This window comes from Dipodomys merriami, unplaced genomic scaffold, assembly GCF_024711535.1.
Source record: "Dipodomys merriami isolate MVZ:Mamm:240054 unplaced genomic scaffold, mDipMer1.0.p SCAF_155, whole genome shotgun sequence".
NCBI classification, from domain to species: domain Eukaryota; kingdom Metazoa; phylum Chordata; class Mammalia; order Rodentia; family Heteromyidae; genus Dipodomys; species Dipodomys merriami.
Genome location: NW_027202882.1, coordinates 1,633,062 through 1,639,295, shown reverse-complemented (window position 1 = coordinate 1,639,295; position 6,234 = coordinate 1,633,062). Strand labels below are relative to the sequence as shown.

The 6,234-nt window shown below is 36.5% G+C and overlaps 1 pseudogene; it reads left to right on the top strand.

Moving 5' to 3' along the window:
• The first annotated feature begins 5,803 nt into the window (after nt 1-5,803).
• LOC138827390 (U6 spliceosomal RNA) lies at nt 5,804-5,903 on the top strand (annotated as a pseudogene).
• Nucleotides 5,904-6,234: the final 331 nt, after the last annotated feature.

Below are 6,234 nucleotides of genomic sequence, written 5' to 3'. Positions count from 1 at the left end.
CCATTTCAGGGCCTTCATTCAGGCCCTGGGAACTCTAGCCTGAATTTCTTTCCTCATGGACAGTGAGCTTTGCCTTCACCCATGATGCAAAATAGTTATCTGGACGGTGAGCTCAAATCCTAGCAATGGCAGAAATACTGGCCCCAGTTCCAAGACACTGACATAATTTTTTAATGGAAGCAGTTATGTTTATTCAGTTCCATACTGAACATTTTAAAAAGTGTAGAATTTTGTACAGCTATTCATTCAGAGATCCTTCCCTTACCTCCAAAATGCTTCTCTGAGAACTACATTGTTTGTCTTTGTTCGTTTTTTATTGCAAAAATATTTTACAGGAGCAAGGTAATGAGTAAATTTCATATTGAGCATTGTTACCTCCTCCTTTGTTTTCCCCCTACTATACTTTCCCTCCCATCTCCACAACTACCTTCCCCTGCTTAGGTCAGTGACTTAGGTTTCATTTTTGGTTGGCACAAGGTTTGAACTCAAGTAGTAGCAAATCTTCCCTCACATTGCTACAGATTTACCAAGACCCTGAGTTCAAATCCCAGGCTAGGAAAGAAAACTAGCAGAAATTCCAAACTAGGTAGCTTTATTTTTTTTAATTTAGTTAAATAATTATATTTTCTTTATTCTTTTTCCTTTTTTTCTTTTGGCCAACCATGGGGCTTGATCTCAGGTCATGGAAACTCTGCCTCAGCTTAGATCTCTCTCGGCTTGGGTGCAGCCTCCAGAACCATAGCTGATCCTAAGATCCTAGGCCCAGGGGACTTTCTAGAAAAAAAAAAACCTGGAAAGTAGAAAAAGTGGCAACCTTCAGGGGGCTGGGGTTTTATTATTTTTTTCTTTGCACAATGACCATCCTGGGTTTGAATGACATGGCTGCAAAGTAGATATGATCTGCCATTGCTGATGGCTTGTGGGCTATCAGTGAAGCCATAGGATAACCTGTGAACATAGGCCCTGGGTTCAAATCCAGTCCTGACACCAATGGCAGGAGATCACAAGAGACTCATTCCTATGCATGGGAATATCCATTGAAAGAGTAGTTCATGCATCCGTCTAGTCTAAAATTGGATGCAATAGTCCTAAAATGCTGATTGATCGTAATGTATAGTTTATTAAGCATTAAAAGAATAATATTCCTTCAATGGTGGTATAATAAATACCTAAGAGTTGGTAGGAATGTAGTAGGTGTCATTCAATCATAGATAGACGGCTCTGGCACTCTTTAACAATATATATTTCTTTGTATATCACCGTCTGCCTATCCATGTATCGCTGTTTTGGCCAAAACTGGGGGTCAATCTCAGCGCGTGGGAACCACTTGACAGCTTCATTGGCTAGAGGCTCCCATGCTCAAGCTCACCCATTCATGAATTGGGCCTGCTAGGCCCTGAGATCAGATTCTAGCACTGCCAGGCATGATGGAGAACACATACATCTAAAATCTAGATTCTATGTGATAGGATGTAAACAATGTAATAAATGGTATAAGTGTCATCAGAGTCAATAAAATAAATGGTAAATAAATTAATAAAACAAGAAATAAAATGAATAAACGCGCCAAACACAATATGGACTGAACATCTGAAAAAAAGTATAAATCCTATTGTTGAGATGTATATAAGGAGTAACTTTTCCAGGACTGAGGCTTGAATTCAGTCCCCCTAGGAGGAGGGAATGGCGGGAGATACTGAGATACTTGCTTCTGGACCTAGGAAGAGTCATGGCATGCGATCTATCTCATCCTTGAATGAGTAGTTTGTGCATGATGCGAGTAGGAAATGATACGCAAGACTCATGTGGTATAGATTATTTGTAAAGAAGAGTTAATGAAGCATGACAATAATCATCACAGACATGAAATGAATGCATCAGAAAATACCCAAATATAGGTACACACAGATTGGATTCCATCACAAGTCACCATCAATCCTACTCTATACAAATATGTACTTATTTGCATTCTACCTTCTACTTATGAATGGATGACTATTGTGCTCCCCACTCTCCCCCCAGGGGGGCTCAAATTCAGGTACTGGGAAGGCCTAGCTTCTTTGTCACTCACAGGCTGTTGTGCTCATATGGACCCATTCACCATTTGGGCCTGCTAGGCCCCGAGTTAAGATCCCAGCCGTGCCAAAAGATTCATCTTGATGTAAGACACCAATGGTTGCATATGTTTTCCTTTCCTGTGCAAGTCTTGGGTCTCAGCTAGGATGGAGAATGCATGGGCCACCCTGTGGTCATGGGAATAAGTTGTTATCCATATCAGCCCAGTTATACGTGTCATTATATACATGAGAAAATACACAATAATCCATGAATAGAATACAAAATAAACACAATATGTACACTCAATGCACGATGCAGTCCCCACACGGATGTGAATATACATCCCATGTTTAAATGATGCATTGAGCACTATTTTGGCCTCCATGTGGCTCGATCTCAGTTCCTGGGAAGAGCCCATCTTCTTAGTGGCTCAAAGTCTGGTGTGATCACGTGGACCAATTGGGCAGTTGGGCCTCTTAGGACCTGAGTTCAAAGCCCAGCAATGCCAAAAATTCACCCTGATGTGAGAAGCCAGTCATTGCACCTGTTTTCCTGTGCTGTGCAAATTCTGAGTCTCAGCCAGCATGGAGAATATATAGGCAAGTGATGTCAGCTTATATTTCCATAATTCATTCATCTGCAATAACAATTTGCAAGACTGGAGATGTGAAGCACTTAGACATGATTTTATTCTCGTTCATTTGGAAGATTAATCTTTAGTCAAAAGGAACGTTTAAAAATGGCTTAGAATTTATTCCTACCAGTTTTTATAAATGGCTTTGTACAATGGTATGTGATTATTTTATTTTACATAGGATGATTTTTTCTACTACCTATAAGTTTTGGAAAAAGAAGAAACTAAAATTTACTACTTAAAGGAATATGATAGAAATAGAAGACAGATTTTATGTTTGTCAAATCTCTCATCAGTACCCATATTCAAGACTTAAAGTCATATTTCTTACTATGTTAGACAGATAGGGAAAATATATGATAAGGCAACACATGATAAGGCAACTATATTAGTGACTTTAAAATGTACCTTCTTATGTGATGAAATTTACTTTATTAGCTAATATTTGGGTTTGAATTATGGGAGGCTGATCTATTTAACACATTTCTGGAAGGCACCTACTGAACAACACAAATGGTGGGGGGTAGAATTTCTGCACTTTAATGAATGGTTGAACTTGTTTGGTATTAGTGCTGGGTACGTAAATCAACTCTATTGTAACTAGCTCCCTACACTTGAAAACCTTGTAATGTCACTATCATCTACTTGTCAAGTGTTATTTTGGTGAATATGATTTTTAAAAGTTTATTTGAAAAGGAATATACTTTCAGGAGATTAAATGTACGTTACATTGGTTTGAGAATGACATTTTTATACTACAGAACCAAGTTTTACTGAAGTACCAGTGTTTTGAAGCACTAAGGGTCTTCTCAATTAATGTTTTTCTAAATTATATTTGACCTCTAAATCAAGTTTTCCTAGTCTTGGTAGACCAATTACGATCTATCATTCCAGAAACTATTTTTTTGGCTGCAATGAAATTTTTCATTCATCATTAGGAGAAAGGTATTAAAAATAACCTTGTTCATTTGTGATTTTGTTCACTCATATGGGCTGGTCATCTGTCAATTGAATGTTTGAATTACAGAACTTTCTCTCAGATTTTGTGATCTCATCTTTCATTTTAACTTGCCTTGCATTTCACAATTGATTACTGCTAATTCTTGTAAGCAATTGGGGCCCTGAAATATTATAGGAAATGAAAAATTGAGATGAGTCTTTAATTATTTTCTGTTGGCATGTTGCCTGGGCCTATGTGAGAAGTCATGCCCTTGTTATCTGATGATGCAGATAACTGGGATCTGTTATCCTAGGACCCGTGGGTCCTGCAGAAGAATAATAGCTTTTAGACATCATATCAGCAAAATTTGGGTATAATCAGTAAGAATGCTTCAGAAATATGGAGAAAAACACTTTGGGACCAGCAAGTTAAAACAATACACAGAGCATCAGAATAAAATCCCTTATAGATTAGCAGAAAACAATACTGTTATTTTACCATGTGTATTCAGAAGACCACGACCACTTAGAAGGTATCACAAGCTTATACTGAAGATATTGCATTGATACTTTTTATATTCTAATATATATTCTAAACCCAATTATTTATATTCCAATCTATTTATGGGAATAAATGTAAATATATTTGTCAAATTATCAATTCTAGTAAGATTCACTGTATGAAATTTAAAATCAGCACATATAAATATAAAATATATAAGTACATATAATATAAAAATTGTTTTGCATTGTTGTATTGTGTTTAGGGAATCAAAGGCAACTCTGTTTTAAAGTATTATTCCATTATCTCTACCTCAGTTTTTGGTAGAGTTAGACTTAAAGCTTTACCATTTGTAGACAGGCAGCCTAGAGGCAAGAGGAAACACTGTGATTAAAACATTACAAATTTAAGGTCTAATATCGAGGAGAAACATATGGACTTCTCCAGGAGCTATTGCAATATTTGGTGATAGAATGTCAGTAGTGTAAGTTCCTGCTTGGTTGGATGATAGGTCAGGACAGTAGGTAATCATGCCTATGAACAATTTTTTCACTTTCTTGGCTTTAGCTACTTTTGAAATGATACGTATAATAAACAATTATGTTTTGATAAAATACCTTCCATTCTGAACAATTCTGTCTGAACTGTTTATCTCTCTATGATCCCTTGTAACTAAGATTATTTTTGTTCCAGTAAGACAATCCATGCTGTCAAGGTAAGATATTCTGGTTGGTCTGTTCCTACATGGAAGAAAGGTAAAGGTTCAGTGTCAATGTCTAGTGCGTTGGGGTCCCTGGGTAAGGGTCACAAAATCACCAGGACACAGGGGATGCAGAGTGCAAAGAGCAATTGCCACTGCATGCTGTGCTTTATTGTTAGTGGGAATTTAAAGACTAGCAAGCATAATATTTTCCAAGATTTGGTCAGAAAACATTCACACAAAAGATTTCCACAGATACATTTTTACTTAACCTATGAGAGAATGTCTAGGTATATTATTATCTAAACTATTTTAGAGCAAGCTCAAACCACATCTCCAATCTCAGAAAAATGCTTGACCAGCTGTTCATCTATGCTTAAGCAAGCAGAAGAGCCACTTCCTCAGCTCCCAGGAGTCTGTGACATGTTTTGAGAAAGGGAGAGGGAACATTTTCCCTCTGTAGCCTGGCGTTCCAAGAGCTTTCCTAATCCCAAACACAGTCCTCAGATAATCCCGAGGCTGGAGCCTGCATCATTCTGCCCCCTCAACATAGACCCTGAGTCTTCACAGTTCAGGTAGACATTTGTCCCAGCAAGAGCTCATTTGGGAAATTTTAAGCTGCAGAAAGTTAGAAGTAGCTCTTAAGCAAGGCTTACTTTGAATCCATTAGCTCCACAAAGCTAACTCAGTTGATAAATAAGTACTTGAAAAGCCACCACCTTTGGACTTAGCTGTAAAGGCTTCAAAGTATGATCAAATTTAAAATGAAAATGACAAAATAGTCATTGACAAAAAAATTGTAAATGTGAGCAATCGACCGAACTATATAAGTTTTTTCCACTGTACTTAGAGAAATAAGATCAATAGCATTTTTAGGAACAATAAGGGTTCCTTGTTTCAAATAGGCAACCATGGATAAATGCCTGTATAAAGATTGTATCATTACTTACTTAAATTTAGAGGATACTACATGCTTCAGCAGCAGGTCTACCCAAATTACAACAATACAGAGATTAACATGGCACTTGCACAAGGATGATATGAAAATTTGTGAAGTATTCCATATTTTTCATTTTTCTGATGCAAGATATGAAAAACAGTTATTAAAAAGTTGATTACAAAAATACAAGTGTAACAATACATGTAATTCATAGAATTAAAGGTTAGTTTGACATCAGTGTATTAAATTTTCACCTTAGAAAGGCCTTTACATAGTATAACTTCTACAAAACTTGAAATTAGATAATATTGCCATTTTATCCCAAAGAAATAAAATAATATAAGAAACTACGAAAAAAAGGAGTCTTAAAATTCTTCTATGTGGAATGCAATCTGAAAGGTCACATTTATCAATGAATCCATACATTATATAACAATGTAGAATTCAAAGTATTATATCTA